The following is a 13,914-nucleotide window of genomic DNA, read 5'->3' as shown; positions in this document are numbered from 1 at the left end:
AAAGTGTAAGAAACATCACGAAATGTTCAGTTTTAACTATAATAATTGAGACACATAAATTATTGTTGATGAAGAATGCAACCTATCAATACAATCAATTATCAAAAGGTTTGAATCTTCAAGCTGCAACGGCATAGATGCAGTGTAACGTAACATTCAAATAATTTGTGCTTATTTTATATAAATCAAGAAAGCCTTACACCAAAAGAACTAATATTTAGCAGAACAATGATGTTAAACATGAAAAAGTTATTGTTCCGATTATTTGTATAAAGTTTTGGATGAATGTGATTATTTGGTTGTTGTTGAAAAGATATGTGATTCAAATAGTGAAGTACCTTAGCTTAAACAAAACATCCTTCGTGCAACACAAGTACTCGAGCTTCAAAGAATCTTCCAAATCTACATACGTAAGCAAATTTTTCATCCAACCAAGTTTTACTCAATCACAGCCCATGGATAGGTCTCCCACCATAATGTCTATTTGATAGCAGACCCGCAAGGCAAACCCATTATTACCCGTCCAAAAATAAGACAAACTGCAGTTTTCATAGCAGCAGCAACCGACAAAAAACAAACAAACAGAAGCCCGCACAAAACAAGAAACATACATTCAGAAACATACTGACCAGCGGATGGTATGAAATCCATCCTTTTTATGCTAATACAGCCGGGGGCATGGTGGGCAAGTCCTCTCCGGGCCGCATAGTTCAATTATTATTCATTCGCTTGATTTCAGCCCTTGCTCGGGCAGGGACAATCATGGACGCGCGACTCGCACGGAACGGTTCTTCCCCACTGTCCCGGACCCAAAGCCCGCGGCCGGGAAAGCCCAACCCAGCACCAGCAAACCGCACTGTAGCGCATAAAGTTATGTAAATAACAATATGATTCTCGCCACGGTGCTCTGCCATCACGATCGTGCGGTTGCCCATGCTCGCTCAACACCAGTGGGAGAGTTGGAGGTTTAATCATGCACAAAGAGCAACACTCCCGAACTCCGAATGGGGGAGGCTCCGGAAAATGCGTTTTCTTCTATGTACTACGGTCGGGAAAATATAATGGGCGGAGCTTAGCACAGCACCAGGATGATAACAAGGGCACGGAAAAAGGGACGACGCCACGGTTTGATAACACACAGGCGCACTCGCTGCTCTTACGCAACACACCAACACCACTAGAGCCTGTGTGAGGCATGGGCAATGTGGCAGGAACCGAACTGTTCCACCGCTTCATCGGGCTGGCAGGGGGACGCGGCGTACAATTTAACGTGTCCATATTTGCACGCTCACAGCCACAGCAACTCAGCAACAGCAGAAGCATATCGAATAGCATAAGTTGCGGGAAAATATTGGCGAAACGCTGCGGCCAAGATCGAGCCGCACACACAAAAAAGCGCACTCACACTCTCGCGCGCGCGAGAGGACCACAATAGCGGCGCTCTTCGCCGAGGGGGACCCTCCCGGGGAGGGATGGAAAATATAAGGGCGGAGGCAGTTTTATGTCATGTTTCATATTTTTCGCTCACCGAGACACAAAGGGACCTCATCTCCCAGGCACAGCGAGCTGAAGTAGGGAGTTTTACTCGATCGCTATGGAAATTCGAGCTGCTCCACAGACGCCACCCACATGAAGATAGGTTTTTTGTGGGTAGCCTTTTATTATTAAGGTGGGGGGGGGGGGGTAAGGTTTTCGACACATTTTACTGGGTGGTTGCACAGACTTTCGGGCAAAGCTTGTGCTTTTTTTTGTGCTGCTGCATGGCCGTCCCAGGATCGTTTGCATTGCAGGGGAATGTGTAAGAAACAGACGGAAGAAATCATGACGGGGTGGAAATGAAAGGGCTTCAAACGCACGGGACTCACGGAACCGTTTGCGGTTGCTTGCGGTGGGTGTTATTATTTTTTACGACGGTTTATGGAAATTGAAAATATTGCGGTGCGATGTTATTTCTTCTGCCAGTTTGTCTTTTTTTTTTTTGTTCAGCTTGCTGCAAATCCTTTGAAGGGATGATACAGTCAGAAACACCGTGAGCTCATATCTAAAACCGGGTCAAGCTGGAAACGATCTCGCCCCTTCGTTAGGGAAGTTGAAGGATGGTTGGTGGATGTGTATCAGTTTTTTTGTTTAAACCTTTAGATAAGCGTCAGACCAGAAGCGAATATGGTAACGAAGCTCCAAAAAAGTAGAGGAATAATCTTCAGCTTCATTCTACAACTCCGTTCGTGTACTGTGCACCTTGAAATCATTATTCGAAAATAAGCACTATTTAGTATACATTTAGGCGCAATACACTTCATGTGAAGACACTTTTATTTGCTCGAACTGTATCGACTTTGATTTTATAGAGAAGTGTATTGGCCAAGTATATTTAGTAGCTAGTTCTGACTCACGCGTTAAAAACAACATCAAAATGTATTCAAAGTAAGACTAATAATAAAAGTGTATGTTTCTATTGAGCTTCTCAATCATCGTTTGATCTCTCTAGCCGCCAGATGAAAATTGCGAGCTCAACTTCAAGTCCTATTCTCAATTAACAGCTTCATTTTTTCCTGTTGATACGGTCCAATAAGGCCCGTATTGCTTAAAAGTGAGCTTTGAATTCATACCGAAAGAAAGATTCCGCCTGAATTGCTGCAAAAAAACGCCACCAAAAATTACCCCTACATTTAGATTTTTTTTTCTAGCAGTTACACACCAAAAGCAAGCAAGTTTACAACTATTTATGTTGTGGAATGATTGTTTTTATTTAATTACAAAATAAACACGGCTAAATAAATGAGAACTATTTAGCTGATACTGAAGCAACTCTTAAACACAAATTTGTTTTTAGCTCTGCTATACGTAGTGTAAATTGTCTCCATCATAGCTGCCGGATGCAAGTTGATCTTAGGTACGATAAAAATATCCTGCACCTCAACACCGCACGTACTCGCATGTGATACACTTTGCAAAAGTTGATCTTTATGACCCGTTCAGATACTCTCCCCGTAGTCGTACAATAAACTTGGCCTACCTCTTGGCAACCTTTGGCAAGAAATCGATCATACAATACGGTCGGCTGCCAGCTGCTAGTGCTGCTACTGCTGCTGCTGCTGCTGCTGGAAACAAAAACCAGACAAGAAATGACACCCGCTCCGTATGCCCTGCCGAATGCATTTCCATACATTTAAAAGCTGCCCGCTGGACAGGGGTGGCCTACGGTAAGACGACCCATTCCCCTTTCTTATCAGCCTGCAAAAAGGACCAACTTTTCGATGCAGTTTTCCCTGTTTCCCGCACCCTAAGAAAGCCGGGCCCGCTCATATACACTACCGGCTCGAGCATATTTCTTTCTCCATTTTCTCCATGCCGATGCGGAGTAAAATCTGTTCCCGCTGTTTTTGTGTTTGGAACTTTTGCCTGTGGTCATTTAAATATCAAAACAAACGGGCCCCATAAATAAGTGCGTTTGTGTGCGCTGTATATGTGTGCTCCGTGTACCCGGCAGGTCCTGTGGGGCTGAGCATATTGTTTTGCGTTGCGCATAGGTTTTCTGTTTACAGTTTCTGTCTCACTCGCTCTCTCTCGTCTTTTTTGAGTTGCTTTTTGTTCTAGACCATTGTGAGTCCAGTTTGTATTTTCCACAGCCAGCCCTTGAGTCTCTCTACCCTGCCTCGTCTGGTCTATATTTGTACAGTGCTCATTATTTTCCCTTCTCTACTACCGCACACATACACACACGTACGGTGAAATAAGGGAAATGCTCACAGCATACGCAGCATAGAGCAGAATGCAGCAAATTTATGTGCATAATCAGACGGACTGTGTCAGTGCAGTTGGAGCAGTATGGCTCCACTTCCACAGTGCACAGAGGTTTTTCCCAGGCCTAATGGAGGTCCATTCGTTTTTCCGCCGTGCATATGCATTCCGCACATTCCGGAATGCAGCCATATGGGATGAGCAGAGTTTTTTTTACCTTAGCTATTTCAATGTTTCATTCGCATTAAATGCATGCTTAATTTTATCGCTTGCTTTCAGCATGTGCTATTTATTATTTATTGCAGCAATTTAGGCGTAGCGTTAGTTATATTCTCCTAGCAATCATAAAGTCACTATAGGAAAACTTTCAGATGACAGATTTACTTACAACATATTCAATTGCATATCAAGAATTAATTTTTCTATGCAGCGCCTAAAGGTAGACAAGATATTTACATTTTGCCCTTTTGTAACGAAGAATCAATAAGTAAAATTTCCTTTTATTTGTGTCATTTTTGTATGCCTTTAAAACGCTCGATAATATTGGAAAGATATCAAATATACCTTCTATTCTGATACTTGTCGAAAATGTTGTCCAATTTTCAGATTCGTTCAACTCTCATGAGCTCACTCTTGTTCCTAGCTCATTAACGTATGCTTCTAGCACCACCATCGCCACCAATCCAATTCTAAAACCGGCGAGACCAACATTATGTTAGCATTTTTATGCTCTGCTTATCAGGTTTCCTTCCCGCCTCTCCCCATGCCAATCGCGACAAGTGAAAAGCACACGCACGCACACGCACTGGACCCTAGTTCACCGGGTGAACAGCTTGCTCTCCCGGGTTGGTGCATATCCCGTGTAACCCCTGTCTGTGCTGTGTTTGGCACATTGTTTGCGATTATCCCCGAACGCACAGCATCTCATTTAGCAAACAATAGCGCACCGAAATATGCTGACATATGTGCACCGTAGACAGCGAAAGAGCGCAAGAGAGGGACAGATTACCCTGGGACAAGAGGTACACAGAAAAAAGAACACACCCAGGACACTCTCTCGCCCTCAGGACGTACCCGGCAGCAGTACAGAAAAACCAGAGAGAGAGAGAAGGAGAAAGGTTATCATTGTAGGGGGTTTGTGCAAATCTACCAGCAAGGACGCTTGAGAGGGACCGCCTGGTGACCCCGCGCGAAGGGTATGAAACGATCCGGAATGGCTAAGCGGAGGGATGCTGCCACATGCAGGTTGATTTTGAGTTAGATTTTTATAGCATTGTAATAGACTCACGGCGGCAACACTCATGATGGTTGTCGCCTTCCCCACCCCCTGGAACGATGATTACTGTTATTACTGCTTTTAAGGGTGGCATATGGTGCCGAAACCGCGGCGCTACATTAAAAGGATCTCTTCATCAGTGCGCGCCCGGTGTCTTGGCCGGAGGGGAAATGTGAAACTGCCTTACCGAGGGGATATCTACGGAGAGGTGAAATCGGAACCACCGGCAACATGATGATGAGAATGATGACCCGTGGGCAAAGCGTCGAAGATCGTCGGAGTGGATTGCAAAGTTACTGGAATTTTGTTGTACTTTGCAATTCCATTTCGATGAAAAGCTTGAGTTGAGATCAACTTCGGTTGATTTTGTTGAGAAAAAATGAAGTTATCACATACAAATTTAACCCCAGATGTCATTTCTATCCAAAGAGCTATTCCCAACACTTATCCAACGACCTCATAGCTCTCGTTAAGCCCGCACCGACGGCCGATTGACAGAGAGGTGCACTGTTTGAACACTTGTTACTCATGCAATCGCCTGGCGACTATCCCGCCAGGTCCTCTCTTAGCCCTAGCAAGCAAGCAAGCAAGTGCCGGCCGCCCCTTTCGGAACTTCCCGCCCAGCTCAAAAGACCGCCATAATGATGAAGTCATACCAGGATGAAGAGCGCCTGAAGGAAACCCGTGTACCGCACACCATCATCTGTCACATTTCATTACGCTGTGTCGCCGTAAACGCTAAGGGTGAGCGGGTGGTGGGTGGTGGTATCGCTTCAAGGCAACATATTTTTTCCACCACCGACGGCTGCCGCCTGACGGGACGAGAGGTCATCCTACCGTTACCAATGCGATCGGTCCCGGCGGGATTCTTCGCGTTTCCCCCTCCCGATGTAAGGTTGGATATGTTTGTTAATTGGTTTTATGCGATTTTATGCGACAATCGTAAAGTGTGTGTGTGTGTGTGTGTGGCTGTGCGGTTTTCGGAAAACATATTCACAAGCAACTAGTAAACGAGCACTGAAACAAGGAGTAGCGCGTGGAGCGTCAAGGGACTGGTTTAAATGTCACGGCAGGGACAGGATATCAATCATCGACAAGGGATTTGCCTAGAACGATGTTCCAGTTATGTCGGTTGATGTGTGGTGGAATAATATGAATATCTGTTTCCCAGTTACTCAATATTCAGAGATATACCAACGTCATTAGCCGGTCTCATGGTACAGTCGTCAACTCGTACGACTTAATAACATGCCCGTCATGGGTTCAAGCCCCAAATAGACCGTGCCGCCATACGTAGGACTGACTATCCTGCTATGGGGGGAAATCAATAAGTCACTGAAAGCCAACCCCACAAGTGGGTTGGTAGGCCTTGACCGGCATCGGTTGTTGAGCCAAAGAAGAAGAAGAAGAATACCAACGTCACACGAAGCGTAAACTCAAAAAGTTTACGCTTAATTTGTACGGGAGAGCGTAAACTCCCAGTCAAAAGATCATAGGATTTTTTTTCCACCATACAACCAGTTTACGCTTCGTGTGACGTCCCCAATATAACTGAAATGTTCAATATTCAGAAATATGAAATACATAAATATTAATTCAACATTTGGGTTCCTTTAAAATTAATGCAATCTGTGCAAGCGAACAGAAAGAGTGAGAAGTTGTATAGCCTGATAACCAAGTTAGAGGACGTGTTTAATCGCATGCTTCCAACAAACTCGAAAAGCTTGAAAAATAGCTCTGAAAGAGTTAAGTATAGAGAAGGCACCACTATCGGAAAAGAACGAACGCCGCTAAAGCTCATCGTACGCCAGGTGAGAAATCGCCAACGCCCCAGCAGAAGCCGTTGGCCCGGAATAGCAAGATAGCAGCACCAAGCTCCAAACACTCCAAAACTCGCCACCAACACACAGACGACACAGGTGAATCGTTAAACTTAAAAATCGATCGTCAGAACGTGAGCTCTAACAAAGGCGCTCGGCAATCTCGGCAAGGTGCGATGATACCCTGCAGTGCCTCTGTTACACAGTATCCTGCTTGAAAATATCGTCTTTTACCAGTGCAGATGGGGACACATTCGGTGGAAATAATTTGGGACCCCCCGAAGAACTGGCAGAACCCCTTTTAGAGTGCCCCACTCATTCCCCAAGCTCGTTGTTCGTGGTCGCAAAATTCAATCAGAAAATGTTTTACAGATTTCTACGCGTCCTGCTCCTTCTTCTCCCCCAGCAGAGGAGCATTCTGGTTCTCTTATCTGTTGCCTCACGGCTGACTTAACTCGCTTCATTGTTTAACGCTGTGAAATATCGAAATAATATTTTCTCCCCCAACAGTGCGCGCACACAACCCTATCCCATCCGTTTTTTGGGATGATGGTAGTGTTGGGTAGATGCCGGCAAGGAATAGTAACTCTTTCGGTAGTGGGCCGGAACGGAATATGGCTCGATTGGAATCGAAATTTTTGCGTCGAACGGTAAAAGAGAAGGGTAAGTAGCAGAGTAGCATGTTAAAGAGGGCTGTGTTAATCGTTGGATGTAGACACAACTTAACGACAGTCGTGTGGCATGGACTCGATTAGTCAGAAGCTATATAGTGGTTTGGCTGATGCTCCATACCTTCCAAAAATACTTAGTTATTGTTGGAAAATACGGGGACGTTTTTAAATGAGGCTTTCACATATCTTAATTTATCTTTTTTGGCTGTTTTAAAGTTCTTCTTATTTGTTTTATCTTGGTATATTAATTAAGTCTCTCTGGACTAATTTACTACTACGTATCCGAGGAGTGTTCATAGTTATCGCTGCGGAGAGACGACGGTCGTGACGGGAATAAATTCAGTCCGGCTTTGTGGAAGACCAGCGCGTGTATCGAATAGACCACCGGGCAGCTAACGCTCATTGACACTAATTTCCTATAAGAAGCGTAATGCTTTTTACTGCGACTTTATACATTTCAACGCAATTGTATCAAATCGTCACACTAACCGAGTAAACTATTATTAATTCCGAGACCAAAATGACTTCCCCCCATGCACCCTTCTCATCCTTAACCGAAAGCAAGAAAAGCTAACCTTCCAAAAAACCAACGCCCTGCCTGCCGGCACGTTTGCACGATTGATAAGGGCTGTAAAACGCGGGCAACGGTACCACCCTCATTAGCATAATTTGATCGTAATCCGGCAAAACAGCATCGGGTGATTTTTACACTTTCTGTCCTACCCCCTCCCTACCTTGTGGCAAACCCTTGTCACCTTGCCACCGAAAGGAAACGCGTCTCCTGTGTTTCGTGCAAATTGATAAAACCCTCGTAAATCACGAGCATCCCGAACACGGGCAAAAGGCTCCGGTTGATAAGAATCGTTTACGACCAGAAAGCTCACAAGGGTAGGCGCAATCGTCGTCCTTTCGCCACAAACGGGCGCCGCAGAACGATCGACAAGCAGCAGGTTATGCAGATTGCTGTAGCTGGTCTCCTCCCACCCCCTTCTGCGGGAAAATTTCTCACCGTTGAATCTTTTTCGCGAGCATGAAACCGAATCAGCAGAACGTGACGTCGAGCTGAGGAACACAACCACCAGCAAGTTCGTTTTCAGCGTTCAGAAGACACACACAATGTGAGACTACTTGGTGGTGGTTGTTCCTTCCCTCCTCACTGGTGGCAGACAGCAAAAACATCAAACCTCACCTTAAATGGGATCATTTTACGCTACTCAAAAATCACTTTGAAGCTACCGAAAAACCTCGGGGAGAGCCACGCGAAAGCACACTTGCGAAACCGCGTTAACGAAGAACATGGGGCCGCGGCGGTTCAGCTCGCGCTCTACGGGTACGTATGTACGTCATAATTTATTATGCTAATTTCCCACCGAATACAAATGACTGCTCTTTTATCAACTGGTGCTTATCTGCGCGCCGCGGAGTTAATTCTTCTTTCCCGCCTGTTGGGTACGGGGTGACGCACGTTGGGATGGTGGTGGTGTTTGCTGCTATTGTTCCAACGCTTCTCTCGCGCAATGTTTGTGCTACAAATTGAGCCCACTTTTTCTCGTCTTTCTTCTGTGTAATCAGTACCGATGCTCGATTCGATTCGTTTTGGGGTAGAGAAAAAGGTTGTTTTTTTAAACTAGAATTTGCCTTTCTTTTGTTCTGTCTTTTTTAACGATTTATCATTCCAAGTGTTCATCGTTAGAGGTTTTAAATTAGTTTTTTTCACTTTTATTTAATGTGCACATTTCATATTTTCCTAAATCTAGTTTGATCATGTGGTTTAGCAGTGCAGACTCTCTTAAATTTTGATATTTTTCAAAGCATCTAATTTTAAATTGTTTTAAAACTTAAGCTTAAATTAACAAACAAAATATACATAAAAAACAAAGCAACATTACAACATAAGATTGTGTATTTGTAATTGTTTTATCTCCTTCTGTTTCGTTCTTGTTTAAATAATTTAAACAATTACCACCCAACGGTGCCCGGAAGGGCCCCATTAAGCGACAAACCAAAACCAAAAATATGCAAAACACTTTCCCAACTCCGGCTCAGCGCAGCAACTGTTCAAAAATTAAACATTTACATTTCTCCGACAGAAACAACCTTTTGTGTGCGAGACACTAAAACCGGCAACATTACTACACACAGCCCTACTACCCGACCCGACACACTCTCTTCCTCCACGATAAAGTCCTTACGCGAAGAAGTTTTTCCACAGCCGGAGAGGAAAGTTGGGGGTGGGGGGAGGGAGCTGTGGGGCAAAGTTCCCCCCCCCCCCCCTAGAAACGAAATTGAGAGATCGCTATCGTAAGCGGCGGGTGTGTATCGCGCGCGCATCACCGCAAACGCGTTCGCGGCCCCGGGGTTGGAAATTTAATTTGTAATCAACTCCTCAAATGATGCCGAACTGGGGAAAACTGGGAAATCACTGTCGTCGGCTGTTTGTCTTCGCCTGGGTGTCGCGAGCGGGTAAAGTCGCTTGTTGTTTGCCGCTCGATGAGCCTCGCGGGAGAATGTTTCGCCCCAGCGGCACAGTAGGAAGAACTCATTACGGTTATATGATTATGGCAACAATAAAAGCGGCATCATATTTTCCGCGCCGAGCGCCAAACTTGCCCTTTTTTTTGGGTGGGTGGTGGTGGGTTATTGTTTTTCCTCCGTCAGGGAAATGAGCAATTTCCGATTGCCGTCTTCTGGCAGCGGGTAAATCGCGGGTCCAGGCAGCGTGAAAATGTTTGACAAAACCACACAACAATCCATCGGTTGGTGTTTGCGTCGGCTGTAAAGCCATTAGAATGACCGTAGATTGCCGATGAGTTTGCATAGGAAAATTGCTTTATGGCAGCGCGTAATGGCTAGGGCGGAAGGTACACCATTTTTCGGTGGTTTTGAATTTCACTGCCCGATAGCAATCGCTCGCGGATTGGATGATGCTTGTAGGATGATAAATGGAATGAGTGCTACATTTGATTGTCTCTTTTTTGTGTTGTAGTACTAGCTTCTTTGTCTTTACTGTATAATTACTACACCGGGGTTAAGCACTAATTTGAAGTGTGTTTTCACTGTTAGCGTTATCTTCTTTTCGGAAGTGAAGCGATGCAATTGAGAGATTATAGAGACAGAGAAAAAAAGAATCATTAAGCATGTTGAAGGTTGAAGATGGTACATTGACCATAAAACACCATTAAATCTGAGCCATTTTGTTTTTTGTTCTGTTTCCTTTCCATTTGATTTAACTCAATTCAAAAAAGTGTTCACATAGAAAAACAGCGTATCCTTTTATTTAGCTTATACTTTAAAATTGTTAAAGTTATACAGTACCATGAATTTTATTTAAACGGCCATTGGTTTCAAAATTAATAGACCAATTTGTAACAAATGCAAAGGTAAATAGAACAAATGAAAAGCAAATCTAACTAGGTATGAATTTAATCAACCTTAACTTAGAGGAAACAATAAACAACAAAACACAATGAACAATAAAAAAATCCGAAAAATTGACTAAATGTGAACAGCGCCTAAAATAAATCAAATCCTTTTGTTATAAAAAAATGAAACAAGATTTCAAAGGAACAGATTTAAATGAGAGAAATAAAAATTGAGATCTAACATCGTTACTACAAAACCGTTTAAACGTGTGAAATACATCAACGGTAATGGTTTTACGGTGACACTCGTAATAGGTTATGTCCCCTTGGTCAATTCCTCGCGGGAAAAATTATCCCTCTGTCCCGCCATATGGGAACGTTTGCAGCAAGCCTCCGATCCAATCTCTCTCGCTCTCTCTCTCCCGACGATAATTATTAACTTCAATCTCATATTGTCGGATTAGGCGGTGCAATCAGCGGAAGAATATTATTTATATTTTTACCAAACCACACACACGCACACCAACTAAGAAAAAGGGGGAAGCATCAACCGGCAAGAAAAATGATGGGCCACAATCCTTGTCTTTCAAGCACCGTGCGACGGCTGGAAAGGCTGGAAGTTAAAAATCGGCTTTACTTGATTGCCGTCGGAAGGGATGGCCCCGGTTAGTACCATTTTCGGCTATGTCCTCACCAACGGAAACCGTACTGCCCCTTTCGGATCCCTTTCGTCCACGTTCCCTTATGCACTCTGTGTTTGTGTGAAATCCCACCGGGGGGTCACGTCATTGCCGCCCCAGGTTCGCTACACTGGCAGTTTGTGTGCCGACGGATGAAAGGATGATAAATTTTATTGGCCTAATTTGGTGTACCCGTTGTACCAGGGCAGCAGGCCCGAAACTCGGTCCTTTGATCCCTCCATCACGAGTAGTTTCGGTGACGGTGGACATAGTTATTGTCGCCATCGCTTATTCACAGCATCGCAGTAAGCCGTCGGGAAAAACGGAAGGTTCCCAATATTCTACGAGTCGGCGTCGGCGGGAAAGATCCCATAACACTGCTCAGCAACCGATGCAAATCGGCTTATTTTCCTATTTCCTGTTGTTGGTGATTATGGGTTTTTTTTTTTGTTGGTTTGGTTCACCCGGGAAATCCTGCACGAATTATGGTATATGGGATATCTGGCAAGTAGCAGAGATACTCTGGCGAAGGAAGCACACAGTTGATAGTGCTAAGGACCAATCAAGTTGATAAGGATGTTGCAAGGTGGTAGAAGGGATCCATATTTTTTATTCGTTTGTAACGAACCAATAGCCAACCTTCCGATAAGCTGTCCTTCGTTGGTTCGATTTTGTCCCCTCAAGATATGGACAGAGCTCATCAACCGTCTTCTTCCGTCATCGGTCATAGATGTTTTGTGCCCAGGGCCCTTTTTTGTCCTCTGTGTTAAACAGTTTTCCAGTGATGGTTAGGTCATCTGGTCAAGAGAGAATGAAGTAGAAATTTGTGTATATGACCATTAGAATCAGAGAATCTCAGGTACGTCCAAGAATCTCATGATTGGTTTAACTCCGTTCAACAGATATTCAACATTCTTAACCAGAACCACAACATTTAGTGATTTTTATTGTTTGGCTCGCCAATTCATCTTAACTGGCTTCACGACTGTATTTTACAGTATCTTTCAGTTTCAGTGTCTTTACCTTTCTACTGGAACATAAGCACGAAAAGGGCAGGATCAGTATTTATAATACAGATCTCGCCAAATCTTAATGTATTCAATTAAAATATTGAGAATTACCGTCTTCAAATTAAATAAAAGAGGAAATCATCATCTTTGGACATCCTGAATTCTCACTTAAGAAATTCGTTTTTATTGAAAATCAAACATTTTAGATATCTCAAAGAGTCGGACATCCTGGTGGCAGACACACCGACGCAGTTGGTGTTAGAAAATGAAAATTATAACAAGATACTATTACAAAACATAAATACTTTTAATTTATCTGCACACCTTCATATACGACCTAAAAAGCACCTGCAATTCTTTACAAACTTCTCACACCTTCTGCTCCTCGAACGAATGCAACCAATCTTCTGCCTTCATCTGTCACCCAATTCAATAAACGCAAGTGAGTTAAGGGTCAATCACTTTTCAGGTTCTTAGTTTTTGTTACAAATTTTCCCCAGGACATAATACCCAATTTCTTCGGAAATGTTCGCTACCGTATATTATGCGGACTGCGTCGAGGTGTTGGAAAAATAAATTGCACATCAAAACACGCGCGTTGTGAAAACCGATCAGCTTTAGTACCAGCCTTCCCCTTCGTATGAGCATCGGACGATGGCGATAGCTTCCCGATTGGTCAACAGAGCAAATAGGGTGACTAAAGATTCCTTGGTCTCGTTTTTTGTTACTTGCCTTCCCAGCATAAGTGTAAGATGCACAGGGAAGTGTGCACGGGGATAGGGGATATCATAAAAAAATCATAAATATTGAATTACTGCCAGCTGACCCGCACCGGGCAAAGGAGAACAGCAGTTATGGAAGACGCATTTTGCAACGCGCACTAGAATTCAATTTCGGTAATTTCGTAAACTTTGCCCAATACTTTTGGAGGCGCTTACTTTGATTCGTACCGGAACACCCTCTTCGGCGTGAGTGAAAGGCTACACAGTATTAGTGCAATTGATATGTGGAATAAAAGGAAAAGGAATCGTAAGATATGCCAATTTTTTTTTAATCTTTTTTTATAAAGTACAAAATATGACGCTAAAACCCATACTCATTTATTCCAATTTGTAGAAGTCCTAGAAATTCTTTTCTATTCCTACTTTGTGTCTGCATGAAATCATGGATAAGGCCATCCAAGCAAGCCAGAATAACTGAACAAGCTTTCAGATGCTTATAACTTATGTGGAATAATTGCATATGGTTATGGTAGGTATCATGTATACTAGATTATTTCATTCATACGGATGATACTTATGACCTAACATACTACCGTTGTGTGCTTATATTCCAACAAATTCACTTATCATGG

At 43.6% G+C, this 13,914-nt stretch overlaps 1 protein-coding gene across 1 annotated transcript in view; it reads right to left on the bottom strand.

Moving 5' to 3' along the window:
• Positions 1–13,914, bottom strand: part of LOC121591577 (protein vein) — a 110,195-nt gene that overhangs the window by 95,778 nt on the left and 503 nt on the right. The window lies entirely within an intron of this gene.

This window comes from Anopheles merus, chromosome 2L (genome assembly GCF_017562075.2).
Source record: "Anopheles merus strain MAF chromosome 2L, AmerM5.1, whole genome shotgun sequence".
Taxonomy (NCBI): domain Eukaryota; kingdom Metazoa; phylum Arthropoda; class Insecta; order Diptera; family Culicidae; genus Anopheles; species Anopheles merus.
Note: the sequence above shows the minus strand (reverse complement) of the source record. Positions and strands in the feature narration are given on the sequence as shown.